A 12,500-nucleotide genomic window follows, 5' to 3' on the forward strand; every position below is an offset into this window, starting at 1 on the left:
GGCCTAATTTACCACTGGCTTTTATAACCAAGTAAAAGAAAAGGGTCGAAAAGGAAAATGACGAGCTCAGTGTTTGCATCTTCATTCCCATGTGTATGTACGTGTGTATGGCGGGGTGGGGGTGGTGTGTGTGTGGGGACTGGGGAGGGGGGAGGGGGTCACTCTGACGGAGCGGGAGAGATGGTGTGGAAAAAAAGACACCAAGCTGGATGGAGGGGAGAGGAGAGAAGGGAGAAAGAACACCTGAGCAAAGGCTATTAGCGCACAAAAGACAGCTTTTAGCTCCAATGTAGCAGAGTGTGGAATTTATGAAGGAACAAGGGGTACGGAATAAATGTTTCCCCAGGAAACACCAAGTAGCACTTTAGGCACAGAAAACACGATGGAGGCCCCCTCTCTCAGTCTGTGCGGGCCACAAAGATAAAGAGCTAGTCAATCGAAAGGGTTATTGTGCGCTTTTACGACCGAAAAGAATAAGGAGCACGAAGCACTCTGCGCACTGAATTAGCCCGCATGCAACCCTCTGGCCTCACCCCGTCACCCAGAGCACTGGAGTCAGCCATGAATGCGTTAGTCACTTCATTTCGCTTCGATTACACGTATTTTTTCGCCCCGAAGTTCACGGCGAGTTCAAGACAACTCCGCTTTGCGAGCGAGCGGGGACACAACAAGGTTAATCGCTTCTGAAGCCCCCACGCACACCCAAACGAGGCGGCGAGTCGCTAATTTACCCCCGCCGCCCCTCGTGTCAAGCGCCCTTAATGAAATTACATACATCCGTACGGTTAGCGGTTAGTTCAGCCGAGCATTGACAAGGCCGCGCAGATGGAGAGCCCCAGCATGAGATGTTTTTCTCCCTTCTGGCCCAGCAGAGACACAGCTGCCATTTTGAATAGTTATAAGACATAATTAACATGTAATAAATCCCACCAGACAAGGTGTCACATGCTGTCAGTTCCTCTGAGCTCTTCTGAAGGGTCTATATCTCCCCCTAACAGACAAAGGGGCTCTGTTGGACCTCTCAATTATTTATCGAGACATCATCAAGCCAATCAAATCACTTTTTGGGTTCCTGCAGGAACAAAACAATACCGTTTCTTTTTTTGTTTTTCATTTGAAGTGTTTGATGTAGTGTTGTGAGACTTGTCTAATGATTTAGCATTCATATTTAATCCCCATCAGCAATACATTAAATAGTATATTTTATTGCTGTGCAGTTGTTTTGAAATCACTATTTAAATGGTGTTATGACATGAAAATATGAATAATTAGAAATACTTTTAATGGCATTCTATCAACAAGTAAACAAAATGATAACACACTGACAATACACATTCACACTATTTGTATCAGCTGGCATACAGGAATGTTCAACTTGAAAGCCTTTAAAGTCAACTCGCTTTCTAGACATTGGAGATTCCCTGGTGATTCCCCAGTCCGTGAGAGAGATGTCGAACACACTGTCTGTTCTGCCCTGTGCTGCCTATACATTCCCCTCTCATCAGCTCTTCCGCGTGCGTCGGTTCCTCCGTCCTGTCCACCCATGGTGACACACTTGGCTGGGATCCCTGACCAGCCATCCATCCAGAAATCCCCCACCCCCACCCCTCATCTCACCCCCCCACCCCGCGGCTGCAGGGTGGATGCAGTATATTTAGGCAGGGCCTCGGAAGGATCACTGTGGGAAAAAAAGAGCCTCTGGCTGCAGCTTTTAGGGGCCTGGGAGAGGGGACAAGATCCTGTAATGATACCTGCCTCTTCCTCTCCACTTATTCTTTTTCATCTCCTCTTCGTTTCTCTCCTCTCTCTCTCTCTTTCCACTCTCTCTCTCTCTCTCTATCTCTATCTCATGTTGTCTGTCTTGCTGGCACACACACACACACACACACACACACACACACACACACACAGCTGTAAGAGCTTATCAGCTGCACAGGTGACCAGGGGGTGGATTTGGGACTGGATTTCCTTCTTCACAGCACACCAAATGCTCCAGCATCAGCGGGGTGGCCTTTGATATCAGACGGTTGCTAACAGGTAGCCGCTCATATCACACTTCACACGCAGTTCTTTCCACCGAGTGATCTTGAGCTTTCCGTTATCGGCTCCCGCTTTAAGACTCTATTAGAGAGATTTGATAAATCCTCCGCAAGAACAAGCCAAAGACCTTTGTATTATTTGTTTAGGATACATACAGTATGTGTATTCACTGAGGCTGCTGTCGTCGGAAACGTCCCCTTTGGTGTAAGTCGTTAATTACTGCATGTTAATGAAATCGACGGAAAGCACACTAACTTTACCGGACATGTTGTTTATTAGCAGTCCTGGTTAATTGTTTCTTAAAAAAGAAAAGGGGATGTTGTGCACGGCCCCGACCTCAGCCTCCCCAACCCTGACTCGGCTGAACGTCCCCCGGGGGCCCAGCTTTGCAGTCACTGTAATGAGACGCTGATCGAATGAGTGATTGACAGCTGCAGACATGCACGGTGATGAACGGCTTGGTATCGGGGTGTGTGTGTGTGTGTGGGGGGGGGGGATCGTGAGCAAACGGCGTGACGGACAATCGCCACTTTTCGGCTGTGAAGCCATCTAAAGTGCACAGGGGCACAGGAGGATGGGTGTGTGTGTGTGTGTGTGTGTGTGTGTGTGTGTGTGGGTGGCGTGTGGGGAAGACGTGGCCCTCAGGTTACCTGGCCCTGTTCATTCCCCCCTCTCTCTCTCTCTGGCTGTGGTGTTAACATCGAATGTGTAGGGGGATGTGTGGGTGTGTGTCCTCGTAAGTGGAATTGTTTCCCTCCTTAGGGGTGGTCAGCTCAAGAGTTGTGGGGCATTTGTGGCATGTGTTAGCGTGCATGCATGTTTGTGTGTGTGTGTGAGAGTGTGTGTGTGTGTGTGTGTGTGTGTGTGTGTGTGTGTGTGTGTGTGTGGTGGCTTTAAGCGGCCCTCCATTTGACAACAGTTTGCTCTCCCTCTCCTCTCCTCCGCGCTCCGCTCTGCTAATTCGTGTGGGCATTATCAGGATATCAATCATTTGAATCATTTATTTTTAGTGGGATGTGGCTCCTCGCCGGTTCCCCCGGGGGTCCCTCGCCGCCCGCGGAGCCCCACTAATGAGTGTCAATCTGCGCGTCCGGCTCTTTTGCGGCAGACACCTCGTCTGACAAACGCCGGGCTGCAGTCAACACGCATCAGCTGTACTTTCACAGGACTGACATGCCTGGTCAGACAACGCTGACCCCTCCCCGTTCCACCCACCCACCCGCCCGCCCGCTGCATGCCTCCAACTTTCAGCATCTCTCTCCTCTTTTGCTCTTCCTCCTTATTCCCCCTCTTCCTGATGCTTCTCTTTCAGAAAGGCTCTACACATCCATCCATCCTCTGTGTCTGGTCAGTTGAGGCCTCTTAGGTCAAGCAGGCAAAGTGCTATTAAGTTTGTTTGTTAAGTTTCAGCATCTCTCTCCTCTTTTGCTCTTCCTCCTTATTCCCCCTCTTCCTGATGCTTCTCTTTCAGAAGGGCTCTACACATCCATCCATCCATCCTCTGTGTCTGGTCAGTTGAGGCCTCTTAGGTCAAGCGAGCAAAGTGCTATTACAGTTTGTTTGTTAAGTTTCAGCATCTCTCTCCTCTTTTGCTCTTCTTCCTTATTCCCCCTCTTCCTGATGCTTCTCTTTCAGAAGGGCTCTACACATCCATCCATCCTCTGTGTCTGGTCAGTTGAGGCCTCTTAGGTCAAGCCAGCAAAGTGCTCTGAGGAGGTTGCTATTAAGTTTGTAGCTGAACTTTTCTTCCTGAAAAGTTCTGAAACTTTTCCTAAAACAATATAGTCTATTAGCCTATTTAATTATGTTTTAAGTTAAAATGGGCAATTAATCATTATTCATAGACACATTATCAAGGCTTTTTAAACCTTTAGCTTTAAAGGTGTAGTTTAGATAAATTATGTTTTTCTGTATATTACTTTTTTCTTGTTTTTTTGTTGTTTGGAGTAAAGACATTGTTTGAAAAATCATTTGGTTTTGTTCCATGATGTCAATCCCCATTGGAGTCTGTGGTCATTAGAATATTCATTTTACTCTTTAAGGCTGGTGGCCCTGCCTACTCTGGTTTGTAATGGCATTTGAGTCATGGCATTGATGGTATTGAGACTCATTTGTAGTGCTTGTAATAATTTCCATTGTCAGCCATTCCATCTCAGTTTGGCAGCACTGAAACAGGAAAAGTGTTGTCTTGCAATGTGTCTGAGTATAATTCACCCCTCAGTAGCCCACTGCTTTATAGTTTAGAGTTAAGTGTAGCTTCTTCACCTGCCAATCAAAAGCTGCAATAGGTTTGAACTGTAGGCCAGGGGATATGAATATCCTCATATGCACTGTATGTCAATAGAAGATGAAACAAATCAGAAATGTTCTTTTTAAATTCATGTTCTCATATGATCCCACACAGTTTGGTGCAATGAAAATGGACATATCTCACTTGAAGAACCAGAGTCAGTACATCCATCTAAACTGCCTAGTTATATGCCACGCCAGAGAGCATTTGAGAGTATGTGGGTGGGCTGTGAATGTCAGTGACATTGTGGCATTCGCGATCTTGTAGTGGCATCGCCAATTGATTAATGTGCTTTTGAAAATGTATCGTCATGTTCAGAAAAAATGTCTTTCATTCTTGACAGATCCGCTTCACTCCCTGCAACCCTAGCCCTGTTCTGAGGAGATATTTCTTCTCCCAGCACAAGGACAAGTGGTGTCACCCAGATCCGTTTTGTCCTTGATACCGTTACCTGAGAACCCGTGGCCAGCCCCAAGCACTGGAGCTGAATTTGACTCAAGACCCAACTGGAGCTCTTTCTCCAGTGTCACACCTGTGGCAGGGCACGTGTGTGTTTTTGGGCTCGTCCACTCAGTGGTTTGGTCGTGTCCGTCAGGCCTAGTGTGTGTGTGTGTGTGTGTGTTTGTGTTTACTGTACGTATGTGTGTCTATGTCGGAATGAGTATGTGTGTGATGTAGCGTATAAATGCTTGTCTGTGTGCATATGTTGTGTGGTGTGTGTGTGTGTGTGTGTGTGTGTGTTTTTGTCTGTGTGTGTCTGTATAAATGTGTGTCTGTGTGCATATGTTTTGTGGTGTGTGTGTGGGCGTACAGTATGTTGTGTGGTGTGTGTCTGTGTGTGTGTGTGTGTATAGCGCACACTCCTGGGCCAAGGGGTACATTGCGTCCGTATACTGTGTATGTATCCTTGTTCCCCCCGGCTTCTTGGGAGAGTTCAATTTTCTAGTAACTCAGCAGACGTCACTAGCGGCTATTCTGGCCAGCCAGTTGTGACCGCCGGCCAGCAACAGCAATGCTAGCGCAGGAATGCTATTGGGCCTAGCGGGAGGCAATCCTGTTGGAGGAAGCAGCGCTGGGGAGGAAGAGGAGGAGGAGGAGGAGGAGGTGGAGGAGGAGGTGGGGTGTGTCTCCCGTTTCGGGGACACGGGTGTCTGGTGGTCGAGGTTGAGAGAGAGAGAGAGAGAGAGAGAGAGAGAGAGAGAGAGAGGGAGAGAGAAACAGACAGGAAGAGAGCTGGGCAGAGGTATTTGGGTTTGGTGCCAGCCAAGCCAGCACTCTGGCATGCTGCATTCCTGGAGATCAACACCACGGTGTTTCCTTTCACCTCCCTCCAGACCCCCTTCCAAGCACACATCACATACACACACACACACACACACACACACACACACACACACACACACACACACACACACACACACACACACACACACACACACACACACACACACACACACACACACACACAGACAAACATACACACATAGACACAGACACAGACACACACACACACACACACACACACACACACACACACACACTTGCCTGCACCCCCACCCTCCCTTTCTGTCTGCCTCCCCCCTACCCACCCACCCACCCACCCACACACACACACCTCCCTCCCAATGTCCCCTTGCTCTACTCCTTCCCTAGTGGGGACTGTCAGGGTCATCTACTCATACGCAGTCTGTCTTCACCTGCTCTGGAAAAAGGGTTCTTCATTAGATCCTTCGGGAGAACCTCACTTGGTTCTGCGAACCCTTTCATCGGCAAATGAAGCTACTCACAGTTCTCGATGGAGATACAGTATGTTGCTTGTAGAGGTCATAGTATTGAAAGGCCCGCTCAATCGTCAGCAAGTGGGACCTGGAATTGGAGTATTTGCAGTAGCTCGCTGATATCAAATCTACTGTATCTTTAATCTGAGTTCATCATTCTTTGAGGAAAATTACTGTTTAAAAAAGAGTAGGTTACTCATGCCAATTTGTATGTTATTATCTATTCTTATGAATATGGCCTCCAGCAGTTACAGTATTTGCTTTCTAATCAGCTATTTGCCTTATTCTATTATACTGTAACATGGAGACAGTACTTGCAGTGATTAAAATTAATTAAGATTAAAGTGAACGTATACGTATACGTTGAACATATCCCTCCCCCCAAAAATAAAAATAAAAATGAATGAATTCCTCTGGGGAGTCTGAAGGGAGGGGTGGGCTACCTCTCTGATGTGTTTCATTTGGTCTTTGGTTAAAATGTAGTGTGTCATTTTGAGCAACAGCGTTTAAAGCATCAACATAAACAAGCAAACACATGTGTTATTAGTGATTGCACCTTTAAGCTAAGTGTCCAAAATTGAATTAAGCGTTCTATATGATGATATTTTTTAATGTTTGAATGGAAAAGATTGAACATAATTGAAGTAGTGATAAATATAATAATACGAATGAATGAAGTAATAAAGAATGTTGTGCAACAGGAGTGAAAATGCAACAGATTATACTAATGACACAGCTTAGTTGTTGTGCCAGGATGTTTGGGTCTTTACCATTATGCGGTTTACCACAATCTGACATTCACACAAACATATGCGCGCGCTCACACACACACATACCACCACCAATGCCACCACCACAACAGTGACACAAAGACATTTAAACATGACAGTTGTGCCATACAATTATGAATACAAATGATATATGCAAATTATATTTAAAAATTATAATTATGAAATGAAACTTTTTGTTTCAAGGTGGGTGCATTGTGTGTGTGTGTGTGTGTGTGTGTGTGTGTGTGTGAGTGTGTGTGTGTGTGTGTGTGTGTGTGTGTGTGTGTGTGTGTGTGTGTGTATGTGTGTGTGTGCGTGTGTGTATGTGTGTTGGGGGGAGTGTGGTAAGCGGTATGTATTTTGTGTTGTTAATGTGTGTGTGTGTTTGTTTATGTGTTTTGTATTAGCGTGTGTGTATAAGTGTGTGTGTGTGTGTGTGTGTCTGTCGTCTCAGGTTATGAGGAGGCTGAGTGGCCGGTGCTGGCGGCTGCTGGCGGCTGCTCCGGGGCTCCTCCCCCTCATCAGCAGCATTATGCCCCGGTGCATGATGGGTAGTGACCCCTGGGCAGGCCGTGCCCGACCTCCGCTCACTTTCTGCCAGCAGCGCTCACACCCTGGCACCCCTCACTCTCCTGAGCCGACCACCCAACCCCTCACCACCCTCACCACTCTCACCCCCCTCGCTATACATGTCCGCCGCGTCACCCTGGGTGATTTTTACACCAGCTTTTAATCAAGGGCTTCCTGTTTCACCCCTCCCCCACTTCCTGGGTCACGCAAGGTGCTCAGCAGAAGAGACGACTTTGTCCTCCACAGGGGACCAATTTGATTTTTTATCTTCTTATTGTGAACATTATTACTACAAAAAAAAATGTGCTGACAGATATGACATACATTTAAGTTACAGCTAAAAACTTCTGTGGCTGTGAGTTTGCTGTGTTTACAAGTAACCATGGGAGCTGATACCCTCAAGTCGGGTAAAGTTGATCAGCCTCATCGTTCTTACCGACACATCTACAGATATGAATCAGCAGCACTCTGTTTATAAGGCCGTCATTAGCTGTGCAACAATACATCATCGATGCAGCAAGGATGCTGGTTTCCTCGGAGGTGGCTGAACAGTCACAGGTGATTTCCTCCTCTTGACTCAGACTGCAGACAATGCAGGCTGTGCACCCTCATGCACTAATAAGGTCCTAATCATTAATCATGCTACTCTCCTGATGACCCTGCTGTAAATACTGTCATTCACTTTTTTTGAGAACTTCCCAGAGCCACTGATCCAGGAACAGCAGGCGAGGTACCTGGATCTCACTGGGCTGGTGATTCCCGATAGGGCTCCCCCTGCAGGCCGCTGGAGGAACGGCAGTGTCCACGGAGCGCCGTGGCCCCTAATAAAAGATGACCCCTGCAATAAAACAACAATAAAAAGCCATGTGGAGGGGAAATGTGAAGTGACAAAGGGTGCCCTTTGTGTGGGAATTGACATGGCACTGGCCTGACACCACACTCCCTCCAGGGGTTAACCTTCCAGTCAGGATCAAATGCTAAAACTAGGTCAGGGGGAAGAGAGGATCAGAGGGAGGGAGAGAGGGAGGGAGGGAGGGAGGGAGATGGAGAGAGAAAGAGATGGAGATAGAGAGACAGAGGGGACATGAGGAAGAAGAGGAGAGGATGAAAAGAGAGAGAGAGAGAGAGATGATGTACGACATAAAGAGTGAGCAGGAGAGTGGTTAAAAACAAGGTGGTCAGAGCTTAAGGAGAGAGAGAGGAAAAATAAATCAAATAAATAATTCTCCGTATGACCAACAGCTCTGAGAGAGAGGGAGGCAGCAGGGATTGGTCTGCTGAATGTTGACTTCTTTCTGTCTGTCTATCTCTCTCTCTCTCTCTCTCTCTCTCTCTCTCTCCCCCCCTGCGGCCGTTTGGTGTCCGTTCGGCAGCACATATTCTGGTAAGCAGACGCGGCCTGACGCCAGCACAATGCCACACTGTCAGCTCACAGACTCCATGTGGCATCGCTCACGCCCGACTCGTCAGGGCCAGCGCCGCAGAGGGGCACAGCTGGTGCCGTCCGTGCCCATAACACGGGCAGCTGGCGCCAATGTCCGGCCACTCCTGTGGAGCTGTTGTGGTGGGTGGTGGCGGTGGTGGTGGTGGTGGTGTGTGTGTGTGTGTATGTGTGTGTGTGTGTGAGGGATGTTTGTGTGTATGACTGTTTTTGTTTGTGTGTGTGTCTGCGAGAATGTGTGTTTACATTTGAGTTTGTTTACGTGTTTGTCAACATGTGTGTATTACACCACAAAGAGGGCTGTGACAAGCACAAGACCAAGTCAACTGTTGATTGGACACCACAGCGCTACGCTCAGCTTCTCTTACTTTCACTCTGTCACAAAATAAAACAGAAAGAAAAAAAAAGTCCGTCGGTGATGACGAGAGATGGGGGCCCAAATCACTCATCCTGCACCTTGGGTGGCAAGTTTCAGATCGGGACAGGTGTCAAGTGCAACAGTTGTGAGTTTCGAAACGTTCACCTTGGCACCTATTGGCCCCATCGCACACACTCAATCGTGGGTGATACACATCAAATCCTGAACCTGTGTGGTGGCATTTCCATTATTTTCAGATAGCATCAGCTTCTCCCTCTCACTTTGAGTATTAGTCAGGGAGTTACCCTTGCACACACTCATGCAAAGTGGGTTTGTGCTATTTTCAGAACCATATTGCTCTCAGTCCCATTCAGTCTCCACACAGGTTAAATTATTACTTTTGGAAATAGAAATACTCATCACATTTTGCATCAATAAGATAAGATAGGAAAGACTTTATTTATCCCGAAAGAAATGTGTCAATCGCAACTACACTGTCCTGTGTGCGAAAAACAAACCCACATGAAATAAATGAAACATTTTTTGACCAAATAAAAAGGTCTCATCAATAGATTTATTAATGAAATTGTCTAGAACGGGAACGTTTTTTTTAGTTCTATCTGTCCTCAGTGGCCTGGGCCTCGGCATGTTGCCGATGGTAACCACTGAGATGATCTCACCTGCGGACAGTCCTCTCCTCCGTGTTGCTAATTTCATTGCCTGTCCTCTCCTCCCCTCCTCCTCTCCTCCTCTCCTCCCTCCATCCCTCCCTCCATCCCTCCTTTCTCCTGTTCGCCCGTGTTTGTCTCAAACTGACCCTTACGTTCCATTAATTAAAATTAGCATCCATCCCTTTTAGCATTGACTTGTTACGTCAGATGGAATCAACTTTGTGCCAGTGTGCCCCTGGGGGGGAGGAGGACGGTGGGGTGGTGGGAGGGGGGGCATTACAGGGCCCTAATGAGCCCAAGAGTCTAATTAGACACCAGGGGGACGGGAGATAGAGATATGGAGGTGGGGGGTGGGGGGGTGAGTGGGGGCCACCCAGGCCCTGCTGGGATTGGGGGCCCTCGGGCGATAGGGGTATTTATACCCTGTGCACCTATGGCGTGGTATGGTGTGGGTGAGAGCAGGGGTGGCGGAATGTGCTGGACCTGGGCAGCGCCTGGCGCCACAATCACAGTCACTGTCAGCATCGTGAGGACGGACAGGGGAGAGATGGACAGAGAGAGAGAGAGAGAGAGAGAGAGAAGAATGCAGGAGAAGGAGAAGGAGAAGAGAGAGTGACAGGTCAGAAAGAGAGAGGAGAAGAAAAAAACAGTGAGAGGGATGTGTGTCAAAGTCTCCGAGAGCGACTGAGAAAAAGAGACAAAGATAGAGATAAGAGAAGAAACAGGCAAGAGAGAGGGAGAGAGAGAGAGAGAGAGAGAGAGGGAGAAAAAGAGGAACTGAGAAAAGGGTCATCAAGAGAAAAATAGAGCCATGAGTACGTATGTCATGAGCTTAATGCAGCAGCAGCAGAGGAGAGCAGTGGAGGTATTTCGAGCTGACACATGCGCTCAGAGGGAAAGAGGAAGGATACGGTGCCTGGGCAGATACCAGGCTGTGGCGTGGCCGACCCCAATCAGCTACAGGTAGCACAGACGGCAAACCGACGTGGCAGAGATGCCTGCTGCTGCTGCTGCTGGTGGTGGTGGTGGTGGTGGTGGTGGGAATTTTCAGCTGCCCAGTCGACCTCACAAACATGAGCATGTCTGAAAATATCCATCAGTGCTTGACAACTCTCAGTAAACTGTATCGTGCGTTATTGGGGGGAGAAACTCCGCAGAAAAGCGTCATTGTCACTATTTATGAGCCGTGGCTTCAGTGCCATAAGTGACAGGCGTCGGCTCGTGTCACGTCCGTGACAACGCACGCTGGTGTTTCCGGTGAAACCGCTCGTGATGGGTCAGTCTTCCACGCCGCGTGGATGACCGCTGACGTCTTGGCTCTGTGGTGCGTGCGGCTCATCTCCTCTGACATGCCGTATTCTTCCTGTGGCTCGTGATCATGGGGAGCCAAGGCTGTGTGTGTGCGTGTGTGTGTGTGTGTGTGTCATTGTTGGGCGCCTGTGCGAACGGCCGCCGAGCCTAATGTGTCTGTGTCATCTCCAGCTTGGTGTGTCAGTGTGAGCACTGAAAGTGCGCTCATACACACACACACACACACACACACATTCACACGAACGGCAGATCCACGCATGACAAGTCTGATAGGCCCCAGTGGAGAGACACTGTGTAGATAAGGAGGAGGAGGAGGAGGAGGAAGAGGAGGAGGAGGAAGGTGAGGAAGAGGGGTGTTTGTGAGGAAGGGGACGAGGGAAGAAGGGGACAAGGTCTTGGCCTGGCTGGTGTCACATGAGGAGACATGGGGGGGGGGACAAGTGACTGAAGTGAAAGGAGTGAGAGAGAGAGGAGAGAAGATAGAATGACAGATAGAGAGAGAGAGAGAGAGGAAGATAGACTGACAGACAGACAGAAAGAGACAGAGAGGAAGAGAAAGAGAGAGACAGAGAGCGAGAGAGACAGAGAGAGAGAGAGAGAGAGAGAGAGAGAGAGAGACAGGGACAGAGAGAGGGAGAGAGAGAGGGACAGAGAGAGGGAGAGAGAGAGGGAGAGAGAGAGGGACAGAGAGAGGGAATGAGAGAGAGAGAGAGGGAGAGAGAGCCCTGGATGGACGTGTGTCAGAGACACGGCGGGTGACATGGAGGGTGGCGCAGGGCAGGCGTGGGGGAGACACTAAGGGCTTGTGAAGGTCCGGTGCCGAGGCGAGGGCAGGGTGTCTGGACAGACAGGACGGCCAGGGTGATACTGGCAGACGGCTCCACACACACGCACACACACACACACACACACACACTCTCTCTCTCTCTCTCTCTCACACACACACACACACTCACACACACACACACACACACACTGGACTGGTGGCCCTGCCTGGCTCAGTCAGCTGTGAAACAGACGCCAAAGACTGACCACTCCTCTCAGACACAAGGCAGAGAGACAGAGAGAGAGAGAGAGAGAGTGTGTGTGTGTGTGTGTGTGAGAGAGACTGTGAGAAGACAAGTGAGGCACCTGAGACATATGGTTAAGGGACTACTGTGAAAAACACTGTGAAAAAGTAAGCATATTTTTTTCAGCAGAGGAGTGTTTTAAAATAGTGCAGTGTCAAAACATCATCACATTTTTAAAATGTAGCGTTTCACATTTTTAAA

The sequence above is a fragment of the Sardina pilchardus genome, chromosome 22, assembly GCF_963854185.1.
Source record: "Sardina pilchardus chromosome 22, fSarPil1.1, whole genome shotgun sequence".
NCBI classification, from domain to species: Eukaryota; Metazoa; Chordata; class Actinopteri; order Clupeiformes; family Clupeidae; genus Sardina; species Sardina pilchardus.